The 16663-nt window shown below is 44.6% G+C and overlaps 1 protein-coding gene across 14 annotated transcripts in view; it reads left to right on the forward strand.

Moving 5' to 3' along the window:
- LOC115063394 overlaps nucleotides 1-16663 on the forward strand; it is a 169323-nt gene that overhangs the window by 33391 nt on the left and 119269 nt on the right. For 12 of the 14 annotated variants that reach the window (XR_003843236.1, XR_003843237.1, XR_003843241.1 and 9 more), the window contains exon 2: nucleotides 3503-3563. The exons of the other annotated variants lie outside the window; for them this stretch is intronic. The gene's annotated coding sequence lies outside the window, so the exon portion shown is untranslated. The remainder of the gene's footprint in view (nucleotides 1-3502; nucleotides 3564-16663) is intronic. 14 annotated transcript variants of the gene reach the window in all.

Raw genomic sequence — 16663 nt, forward strand, 5'->3', positions numbered from 1 at the left:
ACCACCACCACCACCACTACCACCACCACCACCACTACCACCACCACCACCACTACCACCACCACCACTACCACCACCAAGAGCTGGAGCCCACACAACTGGGCTCTGAGTCCAAGTTGCTTTCTTGCACATAACCTTGTTCCTTGGCAGATGTTGCATCCATATGGGAAGAAATGGTCACATAGGTATAAAAGGGGTTATGTAGATCTTGTATCCCAGGTGTTTGGGGAAACCTCATGGTGAAATCTACGGTGTGCTTTAACATGGTCACCAACATGGTTTAGACCCGTGGTCTTCAATCTTTCTCATTCTGCAACCCTTTAATATGGTTTCACATGTTTTGATGACCCCCCCATCATGTGATTATTTTCATTATTACCACATAAGTGTAATTTGTCTACTGTTATGAATTATAATGTAAATATATAATATACAAGATATCTTATATTTTACCCCTGTGAAAGGGTCATTCAACTTCCCAGAGGGCTCAAGACCCAGGTTAAGAACCACTGGTTTAGACTTTCTGTGCTTTAGGGGTACAGGACTTTTAACAGCAGTTAAAACCAGTTTGTCCATGGGGCTGGAGTCTAGGTAGCAGGGGATATGGCTTGAATTTCCTAGCAACTGGTCACCAACCCTTCCCCTGAAGCCCTTTGAAATACAATTTAAATTCTTTTCTAGAAAGAAGAGAATAAGATATAAAATTTTACAAATAAAACTAGTTACATTGAATACCCCATAAATGAGCAGAGGAGGAATAGAACATCTAATTGCTTAAATTGCCCAAGCCTTCTTACACTGGAAAATAGTTCAATCCAATATTCCTGTGCCTCCTAATTGAGTTGGGCTGGAGCTGTGGCAGATCTGACTAAGAATGGGTTATTAAATGAATGAAGTAGGTGACCCCTTCGTCGATAATTACCATCTATGCTGATGCAGGCTTGACCTATGTGATCAAAGCGATTGTGTTGGTAAGCTACCCATCTCCTGTAATTTTTGGAGATTTGGTAATTTCTAAATGGGCTGCAGGCTGGGATTTCTGAGGTCTGTGGTGGAGCTGCTAAAGGTCAGTGTAGTCTTCCCTTCCAGGGGGGTGGGGCTTGGAGTCTGATTGCCTCCAGTGCTTTGGTTCCTCCCTTCCAGAGGGGTGGGGCTTGGAGTCTGATTGCCTCCAATGCTTTGGTTCCTTCCTTCCAGGTGGGAGGGGCTTGGGGTCTGATTGCCTCCAGTGCTTCAGTTCCCGTCGTCCAGTGTAGGGACCTAGTAGATTCAGACAGTTTTTGGCCTTCTTCGTTGGTTATCTGTCTTCTTGGCTTCCAGTCCCTGGAAACATTTGTTCAGCTGGTGGTGGCAGAGTTTCCTCATGCTTTATTTTGGTTGTTCCTATTTCTTCCATTTGAGTCTGCTTTCGAAGTGTTGCTTAGCCTGTGTTTGTGTCTGCAGAAATCCTCCTGTTAGAACTCCCATGTAACCTTATAGCAGTGCTCAGCTATGTGATGCACAGGAGGAGACGCTTCTTAGGATGCCGCTGTAACGTTAGCAGCAAGAACGAGGATCTGTTTGGGAAGGCAGACTTAAATGTCTCATTGGATTTAACGTTTAGCATTTAAAGGATTTTTTTTTTCTATTACAAAGGATCCATGGTTTTATAAATATTTTTTTCCATTTTATCACTCAGTCAGTAAAACTTGGAAAAAAATTTTTTTTTGCGTATTCCGTTCTTTAAACCTGAAGGTAAATTGCTTTAACGAGACCACATTCCAAACAAATAGTTTTTCATAAAGCCAAGAGTAAACGAACAGAGTGGGCTCTCCTGGCATTTGGATGTATGTCTAATTAGAACTTCCAGCATTTCAAACCTGTAATTTGCCAAAGTTGAGGTTTCTAATTCCAAATGTTTAGCCCACTGGGTTGGAACAAGTGACCCTTGCTGGAAAGATATCAAGATTCAACTTTCTTCGGTTGACTTCTGGTTTGTCATCAAAATGTTGTCATCAAAAGTCTGTCTATTCCCAGACTTAAGCCGCACGAGCTCCCTTTAATTTTATTAACATCCAGGAAGAAAGGAAGAGGCTGTTTCTTCTCTCCTCAGTGATGCCTAATTCTGGGGTCTGTTTGCAGAGTGAGACTCGACCTCAGCCGGCTCCATCTCCACACTGGTCAATGTCAACATTTTGTACATCTTCCAAGGAGTGGAGGAGTCTTAGGAAGTTATCAGCCATACAGTTGATTTGATACACTGCCTAAGCTCAAGGCTAAGTCTTAGATACTCTAGACAGTGGCAGTCATTGCCATTTGCCATTGTTTATAACTTGAAACTGATCTTGTAAGATTTAGAATAACTAGATTATTATGTGACCTTGAACAAGCAATTTAATCTGGATTTTTTTTTTGATTACTTGTGATGCTAGGATTAAACTCAGGACATTGTGTGTGGTGGGCATGCATTTCATTTCTGAACTGTATCTCCAGCCCTTTAGCCTATTTTCTGATTTTTAAAAAATATTTTTTATTTTACTTTTAGTTGCATGTATACACATGAGTCTGTGCAGGCTAATACAGTCACCCGAGTTGACCAGAAGATGGAGGTGGAGCCCTTGGAGCTAGAATTACAAGTGGTCGTGAACCACCTGATGTGGGTGCTGTGAACTGAACTCTGGTCATCTACAAGATCAATACGTGCTCTTAATGCTGAGCCTAAACCTTTTTCTAAAACAATGATTTCACAAGGTTACTGTGCTTATTATTAAGTGGTTAGGATTATATGTGAAAATGCCCAGCGAAGAAGGCTTGGAGCATAGATCTAAGTGCAGAGGATAAGCCAGGGGAGCCCAGGCAGGCAGGTGAATCTGCATCAGCATCATCTATCTGCCCCTGGATGCTTGTTAGCCGGAAAGGTCCACTCTCAGGGGCATGGCTACATCTGCCTCTGACTTCATCCTCAAGTCCACATGCAAGCACTAGTCTTCAGTAACCATCTGCCCATATCATTCCTTACACATTTCATAATTATTTATTTAGGAGAAAATGAGCAAAAAGCAGAGGGAAAAATTAGATGAATAAGATGCCCATTTCAAAATAATTTCCAAATCACTGTCCATGTTTAGAACGTTTAAAATGTTTAGAAGATATAACCATACGCATAATTATAAAATATGTTTGTTTTTATAAAGCTATCTGGTTTTACTTTTTTTTTTATTGATCTTAGAGGGCTGATTTTAATGGCCTTATCAAATGACTAACAATGTGGTCTACTGTGGACTACCAATACACTAAAAATATCCATTAACGGCCTCTGATTTCATCGCTTCTCCTGTCCTTCCCTGTGTTTCTTAATGTGATTCAATGTGATAACAGTTTGCCCTCACTGGGTATAGGATGGATAACAGGAACGAGAGGCCTTCCCCCTCAGGTCTGAAAGAAGGACTCTCCCAAGCTGTCAGAATCCAGGGTGGTGGTAAAATGCATGAACTTTCACTAAGAAACCTCTCCTCCTCTGTAGGATATCTGACTGAAATCTGAGGAGCAGGATTCCAGTGCAGAGGTGACTTTGGAGGAGAAAGGTGGGTGCCAAATGGATCTGTTGTTTTTATGTTATATAACAAGGAGAAGAGGAAAAAAAAAAAGCAGCTAGCTGTTTACTCTCAGACCTTACCTCTGAGATGATCCCATTACAGCAAAGGACAGAGTCACTAACCCTAGACCTTACGTTAGAACTATATTTTCATAAATGGTCATCTGTACCCACTGAAAACTCAATACAGTTAGATACTGCTGAACTCACTGTGCTCCATTATCTGTAAAGAGTAGAGGTCACTGAAACCATTGCATCAGAAGCAAACTCTAGCTGAACTATATTAGTGATATTGTTAATTAAAACATCTGTCTTTTAAAATAAAAATTTCATTATTATCAAGAATATGTGCAGAGCTGAGGGTTGGCTCAGGGGTAGAACATGTGCTTGGCCTACATGAGATTTTTAGGATCAACCTCCAGCACCACAGGAAAAAAAGATAAAGGAAACCCCCCTGAGCATTGTAAGAGATATATTGAGTATTCAGTTGGAAAATGACAAGAAAATACGATTGCCAAATCCTCACAATTTTATGACACACAAGTTGTCAACATTAACATCCATTTATTGTTTCCTTAAAAAAAAAAAAAGTTGTCACTCTGTAATCTAGGGTGGCATAGAACTCACTGCAATCCTCCTGCCTCAGCCTCCTCAGTAATATAATAGCAGGTGTGAGCCACCATGCTCGGCTTGGTTTTCATTTTAATGGGTATTTATACATACACAGAAATAGACTCATACACACATATCACACACTCACACATTCCACAATACTCACTACACATATGTGCCCATGCTTTATTAGAGAAAATGTAAAAACATAAACCAGCGTTGGTAGAGAGCATAATGAACCATGAATGTGCTTGCATGTGAGCACTCACACATACACAAACACACTACACACACATATACACACCAAACACACACAAACACACACACACACACACACACACACACACACACACACACACCAGAGAGAGACTAGAAAGAATAGCTGAACAGGCTGTGTTTTAGCCACACAATGGAGCTCACCGAAGCTGTAAATGGTATCGGAGATCTTTAGATATACACATTATAGAATAGCTTCCAGGGTGCATTATGAGTAAAACAATAGAGAGATGCCAGGCATGGAGTTACACATCTGTAGCTACTCAAGAAACTTGGGTAGGAAATTACTTTGAAATCAGGAGTTGGAGACCAACTTCAACTACACAATGAAATCATATCTCAGAACAACAACATTAATTTGATGATCTATCCCAACTGACTTTATGCAAAGGGCTAACTAACTGCAAAACCAGTGCTTGATAGTGCTTGATAGTGCTTGGCAATCACAGTGTTGCTGGCGGTTGTTAATGCTGTTGTGGGTAATGGGACGTAGACCAACCAAGTGGTCTTTATCACTAGAGAGAAATATTTCAATTCTGACCTGCTTGCTCTTTCTTGAGGCAGGGTTCTCACTATAAGGAGATGGGATAACTATTCTTGGTTGTCAACTTGACTACATCTGGAATTAACCAAGGGGCTGGGTACACCTGGGAGTAATTTTGTTTTTCTTAAGTCATTTGAAGTGGGAAGACTCACTGCCTGCTTGCTCTCACTGACAAGTTCGTTCCCTCACTGGCATTAGAGCCTGCTTTTTGGGGGGTTCTGGGGTATACTGAAGACCAGCTGAGGCATCCAGCTATGGGGGCTGAACAACTACTGGGGATTTCTGGACCTTCCATTGTAGTCAGCCATTGTTGGACTAATTGGATCACAGTGTAAGCCATTCTCTCTTTCTCCTCTCTCCCTGACTAATACGGGGGAAGGTAACATAGATGTAGCATAGAAGAGGTTAGGTAAAACTTCACAACCCTGATTTGAACTGATGCTGCTGAGATACAGTGGTGACGTATTTGTCTATGAGGCAGATATCCCAGCTTCTCTCTTCACTGACAAGACCCAGATGCCAAGCCAGTAGCAACAAGCACCTTTGCTGTCTATACTGCAATCCAGTTGTGATCTAGAAACGAGTCTGCATACTCATGAAATACACATGTTCTGAATACATCCCTATGAACACGTATTTAGTGTATGTTTAACATTAACATCAATCAACGTAACTAGTCTTTTGTCTGGTGATTTAGATGGCTTCTGATTCTTTCTCATATGGATAGTGTATGTGCTCATGTGTCTGTACATGTGGAGATAGAGGTTCATGTCAAGTGGCTTCCTTATCTTTTTAAATTTACATATATGTGCATGCACACGTGCAGGTTTCCATGGAGACTGAGAGTTGTCAGATCCCCTGGGGCTGGAGTTATAGGCAACAGTAAGCCACACAATGTGGGTGCTGCCCAGGACACTGACTTCTCATTCTCTGCATGAGAAACAAATGCTTTTATGTGCTGAGCCATCTCTCCAGCCTTTACCTTACATTTTTAGGGAAAACAGTTTCCAATACAGGATTTGTCTAAGTAGCCTTGGCTGTCCCAGAACTCCCTTTGTTGACCAGGCTGGCTTCGAACTCACAGAGATTCTCCTGACTCTGCCTCCTGAGTACTGGGATTAAAGGTGTGCACTACCACCACCTGGCCTTCCACTTGCCTTTTTAAGACAGGGTATCTTACTGAAGCTGAAGATCTGTGATTTGTCTAAACTGGCTAGCCAGCAAGTTGCAGGTGTGTTCTTTCCCCAACTCTTCAGTGCTAGGATTTTAGGGACCCACTACTGTGCCAGGCTTTTTACAAGATCTCTGGGGATCCAGACTCAGGTCCTCCAGCACTTTCCCAGCTAAGCCGGCTCTCCAGAGTCAGTTTCTAATCCTTTTTGAGACAGGGTCTCACTGTGTTATCCTGGCTGTTCTGGAACCTTCTACGTAGACCAGCCTGACCTTGCACTCACAGAGATCCCTCTCCCTCTGTCTCTGCCTCCCACGTCCTGGGATTAAAGACATGCGCCGTCACATTCAGCTCCAGTTCTTTAAAGTTGTATATAATGCCGCCTCAAAGTACTACCACCACCACCACCGTCAGGGACAGCATCTTGTGTATTCCAAGCTCTGTGTGATGACTTTGAATTTCTGTTCCTCCTGCCTCCACTCTACAGCCCTGGGATCATAGATGTGTGCTGCCGCACCTGATTTATGCAATGCTACGGACTGAACCCAAGGCTTTGTGCATGCTAGGCAAATATTCTACCAACTGAGCTACATCTCTAGCCCTGTCTCTGGCCTTAGTACATATTTCTTTAAGGGTAGTGACCTAACACAATGGGAGGAGCACTTTTAAGCTCCTATTAGTATTGTCAAACAGCCCTTCAGAAAGGTCATACCGGGTCATACATGACATGTGGCAGAATGGAAGAGAGACAGGACTCACTGTTCATATTGGTAGATATATTGTGGACTTGTACACCGACCTGTCCCTGCTCATCTGATACATTAGCTAGAACAACCTCTGTCCTCCTTTGGTTGTCCTTTGTCTTACAGAGAAACCTTAAGAGAATTATAAATGCGGTCTGGAAATTTTTTTTTACTGATGGAACAGTCTCATGTTTACATTGTGAGCTATGTTTCAACAAAGATTAGAAGGACCATATCAAATTTAATATATTACTTATAATTAATGTCTCAAATGCTTGATACTTCACTTGTATATGTAACTGCCATTGGAGGAGTAAGGTACCAATTTGTATAGCTTTTGGTAACTTCGGTAGCTACCTGGGGGATTTCTCAAGTTTTTAATTACAACCTTTCTATTACAGACTCACTGTATGTGAAACGTTTTCCCCGGATGTCGTATAAGGAGTTAATGAACCATATCAACATTACTTTATACCTACATTTCCCTACAAGGGTTATGAAAGCTCAGAAAAGTGGCTAAGAAACAGAATCACCTCCTGTTGGAGTTGAGAGATTTTAAAGTTCATCTGGCTTCACCCCTCCATTTTATACTCGGGAAAACTAAGGCAAAGGGCAGTTATGTAACTTTATTAAAGGCGGACAGCCTCTTGGAGACAAAAGCCCAAGTCTGATTCAGCGCGGTGTTCTTTCCTCACAGCCTCTCAGATTGAGCAAAACTCCAAAGAAAATCAGTGTTGGGGAATTGGAATTCAGGGCGTCTCCTTTCAAAAATCCAGGGTGTCATTTTTTTTTTCATTAAAAACTTAAAAGAAAATGGACCAGTAACCACAGTAGAAACCGAGGTGAAAGGGGACTTGTTTTATTTGGTATTAAGAACGGGGCTTCTAATGCTGGGGTTTACAGCAATCCAAATACACACAGCCTCTGAAGGCCTTGGGTTTGTGCCTGTGGCTGTCATAATGCCTGTGGCTTTGTCTCATTGCGCTCAAACCAAAATCTTAGGCACAGGGAGTTTCTGTGGCTTGCCCCGGAAGCCTGCTTATTGCTGTTTGTCTGCTTTCGCCCCGCCCCCTTTCCCTACAGAACCAAAGTTCCTTAAATATCTATCCATTTGGACTGGGGAGATGACTCAGGAGGTTAAAGCCCTGACCACACAAGTGTGAGGACCAGTGTTTGAATCCCCAGAGACCCTGTCAATTCTGGATGTGGTCATGTGTGTCTGTATTCCCAGAATCCCTATGGTGAGACGGGTGGTAGCAGCAGGAGAATTCCCAGAATCTTGTTGGCCAGTTAGATGGACAAACGCAGAGGTAAACAATAAGAGGACCTTTCTACTAACAAGATAAAAGGTGAGGGCTGATACTTGAGCTTGCCCTCTACAGGTATGCCTTGGCACTACCCACATCATCCACATATGTAAACACACACACACACACACACACACACACACACACACACACAGGCAAAGGTTTTAAAAATGTGCTGTGTTGTAACTTAAATCAAGAATCCTACAGATAGTTTTCAGCTCTTTGCCATGTGGAGTGTTTGATTTTTTTTTTCCATTCCTCATCTGTAGCATGGATAATACCTACCTCAAAGGGTGGTTGGCGTTACAAGCATGTAAGATAATGGTGTTGGTTGTTAGCAGCATATCTGGCCCAGAGTAAATAGCTGGTAACTGTCACCTTCAGGGTCTTTGTCATCATCGGCAGGGTTATTACTGTCCTCATCACCGGAGTCGCCATTAGTCCCTCTGTTCTTCCATATTGACCTCTTTTCTTAATGCGAAACTCCTGGACGGGGTGACACATTTCCCAAGGGGCTGGTGAGTCACCAGTTGTTTTTCTCTGGACAACATTAGACAGAGGCCTATTACAAGGCAGAAGTGGGAGACGTAGATGAGGGGTAGCAGCCCCCCAACAAAGGTTAGAGCCTCCAGACGAGGCAGGGCGAGTTTAGACAACAGCTCTTTGAAGTCAGTGTGCTTGTCTATGGGGCTTTATTAGGACTCCAGAGAGAATTAGGAAAGCCATTATCTGCCGCCTTTGTGTCCTGCCCAAGGACTCCCAAGCCCTGTGGCCACCTGATTATCTGGACTGCAGTCGTACAAGCAAGCGACATCCTTCCATAGACGGTCTGTTTACTGTGCCTGGAAACAGGCCTCGTGCCATGGAAAAGTACCTCGCTGTACCCGTAAGTTCCCGACACATATTGCGCAACCCGAAAGATCTTATTAAAATTTCTTGTCCCGGCTGGGATGTAGCTTGGTAGTAGAGCATTAACCGAGTCTGGCTCCAACCATGGCTTCATCCTTCAACACCAGAAAGAAAAAAAAAGTGTTCCTGTACACACTCTGCCTTCAGCCTGTGTCTGAGAGCCGTTTCTGACTAGACCTTTCACAGAGTCCTTGCCTGTTGTTGCTGTGAAGGCTACCTCTCCCCTCACACTAGGTACGGCCACGCTCTTTCATCTCTCAACATCATGGGGAAGTGGTAAGCGTGAGGTCCCATATCAAACTGCACGAAGGGGACTGTGTGAGAGAGGACCATCTCTCTCGCATCAGGCTCTCCGGATCCCCCCTTAGGTCTGTCCATTCAGAAAACAGCACGGCCCATCTCCTTCATCTCCGGCACCATCCTGGGTTTGTTTGATGAAAAGGCAAAGAGATCATTCAGACACTTGTCTCCTAGGAGGAGCTGATGGCCAAGGGCAAGGAGCAGGAGCAGGTGGCCACAGTGCACTCTGGAAAGTGCTACAAGCAAGAAGAAAAGCCAGGGTCACCAAATCACAATTGCGCGAAACACCGAGGGAGGAGCTGGAAAGCTGTTCTGAGGAAAGGAAGCTCTCCCTGGTGTGGGCTGTGGAGGCGGGGCTTACGCGTTCACTTGTCCTTTTTATTTTTTTTTAAAGATTTATTTATTATTATATCTAAGTACACTGTAGTTGACTTCAGACACACCAGAAGAGGGCATCAGATCTCATTACGGGTGGTTGTGAGCCACCATGTGGTTGCTGGGATTTGAACTCAGGACCTTCGGAAGAGTAGTCAGTGCTCTTACCTGCTGAGCCATCTCGCCTGCCCGTCCTTATTTATAAAATGCTGAGAAAGTGCATCTCATGGCAGGCACTCATCAGAGAGGATTACAGTTAACCCCACCCCAGTCTTCACAAGCCCAGACCTCCCGAACCCCAGACAGGCTTTCTCAGTGTAGCCCTGGCTGTCCTGGAACTCTCTCTGTAGGTCAGGCTGGCCTGGAACTCAAAGTTCCTACTGCCTCTGCCTCCTGGGTGTTGGGATTAAAGCCATGCACCACCACTGCCCAGTAACCCTCGTGTGTGTGTGTGTGTGTGTGTGTGTGTGTGTGTGTGTGTGTGTGTGTGTTCGCGTGTTTGAAATAGGTTCTCTGGGTAGCCCTGGCTGTCCTAGAAGTCTCTCTGTAGCCTAGGCTGGCCTTGAACTCAGAGATCCACCTGCCTCTGCTTCCCAAGTGCTTTAATTAAGACCTTCTTGAAATGGGAAAATGAGGCATAGAAGAGAGAGAGAGAGAAGTTGCCAGAAACCACAAAGCTAGAGACTTGTAAAATCTTAACTTGTGGACCTTAACTTGTGTGTCTCTCTCTGAAGTCTTAGGCTCAGCAGCTGTATCCCTGTTGCCCCATCATAGGGCAAGGAAGTACACAGACATGTGGGGCTGATTCCCCAGGGGGTAAGAGAACCACAGCAGAGTTGTGCACAGAGGAGCAGCAGGTACCCTGGTTAAGAAATTCTGCCCCATCCCATACATGGCTATCTGTGCGTCTCTTTGACTTTAGGTTTGTGTCTACTCAATCGTAGTCAGGCTCGATTCTAAACTTTCAAACAGTTCTCATTTATGGGAAACAGGACAGGTTTGCTATGAAGTATGCTGTAGTTCAAGATGATATCTTATCAAATAATGTTTTGGTCATGAGTAACGGCTTCTATTTTTAAAGACTCACAAATACTCGTCTATTCTAGGGCTTGGCAGTACTTGAATGTGTGATTTTGCTTCCTGTGACAAGTTAACCTTTGGGTTGAGCAATTCCTCGGTTTTTAGTTTATTCACACAGTGGTGCCACCATTGCCAGGATCTAATTCCAGAACACTTGTACCACGAGAAAGAAACTCCCAGAACATCTGTCTGGATGGGTATGGGCACTGTGAAGATCTCATGTAACTGGAGACCCACGGTCTGACCTCTGCCTGGCCTCTTTCACTTAGCATACTTTTCAAGATCCACTCATGATGTGGCACCCATTCATCCGTTATTCCTTCCTGCAGCTGAATACTGTCCCATGGTGAGAGCCTACCACAGTTGACCTACCCATTCCTCAGATGGTTTGGCTGTTCAACTTCTTGTCTATTATGAATAATGGACAATATTGTGGTATATACCAGTAGGTGGTTTATACCTTGTGTGTTGTGTGTATGTGTTTACATGTGTTATGATTCTCCTGAGTATATACACTTAGTGAAAAGTATTGTAATTCTGTGCTTAACTTGTGTGTGGGGGGTTGTTTGTTTGTTTTTTGAGACAATGTCTCATGTAGCCCAGGTTGGCCTTGAACTTGATATGTAGCCAAAGTGACTTTGAACATCTTGTCTCCCTTCCTCTGCCTCCTGAGTACTGGGATTTCAAACATTAGCTTCACAAGCCAGCTTTGATCAGCGTGTATTACTTTAGTGCCTCATTATTTGGAAAGTGGAAAATACAAGACCAAATATCCAGTAATGACCTGTTGTATGAAGTGGAAGGATTCTAGAGTGGGATCATTCTTAGGGCTTCATGTGTCAGTACCCTGAACATTGCTGGTGCTTGTGGGGCATTTTCTGATTAGTGATTGATACGAGAGGGCCCAGCCCACTGCTGGTGGTGCCACACTGAGGCAGGTCGTTCTGGAGGAAGTTATCTGTAAGGTAAATGAGGGCTCAAAGTTGAGTAGCCAGCCTTTCCAAGGAGTTAGTTCCCGGAACATCATGGACAGTCTACAGAAGCTCTGAGATTATGGAGTTCCGGGAGACTAATTAATATTAATGCTTATTTGTGTGTTCATTATGTGCCTAGTACAAAGCCAGATGCCTCATGGTTTTTCCTTAGACCCACTCTCCAACAATCTTATCTGGTCATCAAGGGCTTGAAACGTGGTATGAGAGTGGAGAGATGCTGTGTAGGGCTGGAAAGACGCTCAGCTGGTAGAGTGCTTGCCTAGTGTACATAAAGCCCCGAGTTCATTCCTCAGCAGCACATAAAACAGGCATAGTGGCACACGCCTGTGATCCCAGTACTTGGAGAGCAGAGGCAGGAGGATCAGGAGTCTGAGGTCATCTTCAAAGACTTAAGAGTTTAAAATACCTTAATACTGTGGACGTGCTAAGTAAACTGTAGTATGAAAATTAACTATGCCTGTTTGCTTTCTACTTTTCTTAACCAGCTACACGAAAATTTTAGATCATATATGGCTCTCGCTGTAGCTTATGTCCTATTTGTATTGGACAGCCCCTGTTCTAGATTATTCCTCACAGTAATTTGATCAGCTGAACGGTGTTATCATTTCTACATTCTCAGTGAGGAAGTCGAGGCTTAGAGAGCTTAAGTAAATTGCCTGTGATCACACAGCTGTGGCTTAAGCACAAATCCATCTCCCAGCCTTAGTTCTTACCCATTCTTCTGTACCCTCTCCCTCCAACCCTCGGGTCCAGAGACGCAAGCCTATCCCACAGAGGCAGCTATGATCTTTTTGCTATGGCAAAATACTGTTTCCGTGTCTCCTTAGAAAGCATGAAAAAAAGGTCTGGTTCTATAGGGGCTCACTGAGGAATTATTACAGGAATGTTTCTTAAATACAAACTATTTGTAAAGCTTGAAGTCCCCCACCCAGGAGAGGAGTTAGGAAATGGCTTCTGAGCTTACTTTTTTATTTTTAAAAATTTTTTATTAAATATTTTCTTCATATAAATTTCAAATGCTACCCCCTTTCCTAGTTTTCTCAACCGAAAATCCCCTATCCCCTCCTCCCTCCCCCTGCTCCCCAACCCACCCACTCCTGCTTCCTGGCCCTGGCATTCCCCTATACTAGGGCATAGAATCTTTGAAAGGCCAAGGGCCTCTCCTCTCACTGATGGTCGACTAGGCCATCCTCTGCTACATATGCAGCTAGAGACATGAGCTCTAGGGGTACTGGTTAGTTCATATTTTTGTTCCACCTATAGGGTTGCAGACCCCTTTAGCTCCTTGGGTACTTTCTCTAGCTCCTTCATTGGGGAACTGTATTCCATCCAATAGATGACTGTGAGCATTGACTTTGGTATTTGCCAGGCACTGGCATAGCCTCACAGGGGACAGCTATATCAGGGTCCTGTCAGGAAAATCTTGTTGGCATATACAATAGGGTCTGGGTTTTGGTAGTTGTTTATAGGATGGATCCCCGGGTGGGGTAGTCTCTGGATGGCCCTTCCTTCCCATCTCAGCTACGAACTTTGTCTCTGTAACTCCTTCCATGGGTATTTTGTTCTCCCTTCTAAGAAGGAAGGAAGAAACAAGCTGGAGTAGCCATTCTAATATCGAATAAAATCGACATTCACTAAAGAAACTGAGGGTTTTTTATTTTTTATGTTTCTCTGTATAGCCCTAGCTGTCCTGAAACTAACTCTATAGACCAGGCTGGCCTCGAACTCAGAAATCTGCCTGCCTCTGCCTCCCGAGTGCTGGGATTAAAGGCGTGCGCCACCACGCCTGGCCTGAGCTCCCTTTTTAAATCCAGTTCCTGTCAGTCCCTTCTGCTGGGCTGCTCTCAGGGAGATGTAGGAAAGCGAGAAGCCACGCCCCTACTTCACCCTCACACCCACCCCACCTCTAGCAGAAAAGACTATGGCTTTCATTTAAATTCATGAACACCTCGGAGGGACAGGACTCCTCCTCTCCTCGGTTTCAGGGGACACACGGAGAGATTGTGAGGGGAGGCAAAACCATTCCTGCCACAACCCCTGCACCACGCCACACCACGCCCACTCCCTTCATCCAGTCCCTGGAGTACAGGTTCAATGGCAGCCAAACCTTCCTCTTCCCCAGGGGCGTGCACCTCAGTGCTCACTCCGGAAGTCTCCTAAGTCATTAAGGCTAGCTGTTACCAGTTTTTAAGTGCTGCAACTTCATTTTTTTTTTTTAATTCTCATTTTACACGTACTTGAATATGACAGGTTTTGTGAGTGTAATTTACTTATTTAATTTTCAGTCTCAAAGAGAAAAGCCCAGTCTAGTGCTCACTGGCCCTTTAGCTTCGGTGCCCTGGTTTGGAATTCTGGAGATGTCTAGGGTAATTGGGAATGAGACTTGGCCACAGAGCCTCCCTTGTCCCCAAGTCATAGTCTTAGGGGCTAGAAGCATTACTAGGAGCTATTAAAAAGAGAAGGAAAACTCAAAACGAACTTAGTTCTTCTCTTTTCTTTATTTCCTTGGACTGCAGGTTTATACCAAGACACATGTCAACTTAATGGCTATAAAGCTCAACCCAAACACCAAACTCTAAGAAGCTAAACTGTTTCAGGGAGTGGCTACTGGCCGCTGTTGTTATTGTTCACTGTTTACGTTTTAATTCAGTTCAAATCCTTAGTCAGATGTTCACATTGGCTTCAGTTGCTACATGGAAAACAGATTCCAGCTTTTGGTTCATTTAATTATTTTTTTTTTTCTTTTTGCCTAGTCATTCTGACTTAAAATCCCACAGCTCTCTCAGATGCAGCTCAGCTGACAGTGACCGGAACAAGAAGTCAGAGAGAGAGAAGGCTGTTGGGAAAGGTGTACAGAGCCCAGAATTAGATGACCTGAGGCCAAGCTCTAATAACTTAGCAACAAAACCCCAAGGAATCCGAGATCCATCTACACTGGCTGGGCACCTACAGTGTTCAAGGGGTTGGAAGTAGACGCCGCCAAAGCTGCAAAGATTTTAAAGGGAACCCCCTCCCCACCCTCACCCCTACTACCACCACATTGGCTATGAGTCTGAGTGCCCACTTGCCAAACTAATGCAGTCTCTAGATAAATGGAAAAATGAACTTACATACAAGTCTGGCAATAGCTGGGAAGAGAGAGAGGCATTCTCAGCCTGCCTAGGTCTTGCTCACAGCCATGTCACAATCTATACAGACTATGAAGCATAGGCCAGAACGTCTGCCTGTGGGAAGCCATCTTTCTCCCAGCATTCTAAAGCATAGGATTTTTCTAGAGGAACCCTGCTTCCTGTTACAATGTCATTGAGAAGGAAAGAAAGCGCATTTGCAGCTTAGCGTGGCACCAGGCAGACATGTGAGTGATAAAGGAATTAGGGAGGGAGGCAGTAAGTCAGCACACTTCTAGCCAGAGGGTGAGATGGCTGTGACCAGGAGCTGCTGGGGTGGTCCTGGCCTTGTGGGCAGGGTGGGGCTGGGATGGCTCGGAACAGAAGGTACAAGGAAGGAGAGATAAAGCAGGCAAAGGGGCATGGGAGGAGGGTGCAGAGGGGCATGGGAGGAGGGTGCAGAGCTGGTTTGGGAAACTTGTTAGACAGGAAGGCAGCGTGCTTCTGGATAATAATGGGCAGCGAGTTCTGACCAGTAGATTAGAATTGTGGTAAGGCTCAGGTTTCATTTGGAAGAATCTGGACCTTCCTGGTGGTGGAGAACACGGAAATAGCAGAGATGCGGAGTGCCCTGGATTTTTTTTTTTTTTTTTTTTTTTTTTTTTTTTTTTTTTTTTGTCAACTTGGCATAAGCTACAGTTGTCAGGAAAGAGGGAACCTGAATTAAGAAAAAACGCCTCCATCAGATGGGCCTGTAGGCAAGTCTGTGGAGGCATTTTCTCCATCAGTGATTGATATGGGAAGGCCCAGCCCATTGTGGGTGGTGTCATCCCTAGGCAGGTAGTTCTTGAGTGTATATGAAACCAGCTGAGCAAGTCATGGAGAGCAGACCAGTACGCACGCGTCCTCCATGGGCTTCAGTTCCTGCTTCCAGGTCTCTGCCTTGAGTTCTCTGATGTCTCTGGATGATGAACTGTGAGCTTTAAGTTAAAGTAAACCCTTTCCTCCCCTAGTTGGTTTTGGTGCCTTATCACTACAATAAAATAGAAAGTAAGGTGTGCCCTAAGAAGGACCAACATGTGGAAGACAGTGGCTTGGCAGCCCCCGGTGGCCTGGTTGGGAGGGGAAAGACTATGGGAAATAGTGTAGGAAACTGTTCAAGTACAGCTGGAGTTGTAGGAATGACAGAGAAAGAAACACTTGGAGGAAGTATTGGCAGCTGCTTGTGTGAGATCGTAGAAGGTGCTGAGCACCAGCAAGTCAGAGAGGACAGAGATGCTGAGAATGGGGGAGGCTTGCCTGGGAAGATGCTGATGTTGGGGTGAATGTGGTTAGTCTGTTTCTAATAGACTGGGTAACAGAACCGTATAAAACATGAGCCAGTGTCAACTTTGGCCTCCTAAAGATGCCTACCTGAGCTTGACAGTGCCTTCTCATCTTGCTCTGTTCAGAGCAATCTTTACAGTGCTTCATTAAGCCTTCCCTGTCTTAGCTGACCCTTTCCCTCCGTCCCTACATGGGCTTTGGTGACACTGGTCCAGCACTAAGCGTCTGCTCAGGGCTCCAGGGCTGCTGCTCTACCTGAAACCATCACTCCTCCGTTCTCAGCACCTTACTCTTTCCTCCGTCAACTCTCAGTCATTTCCTCCCCCTCCCCCTCCTCCCCCTCC

The sequence above is a fragment of the Mus pahari genome, chromosome 2 (genome assembly GCF_900095145.1).
Source record: "Mus pahari chromosome 2, PAHARI_EIJ_v1.1, whole genome shotgun sequence".
NCBI lineage: Eukaryota > Metazoa > Chordata > Mammalia > Rodentia > Muridae > Mus > Mus pahari.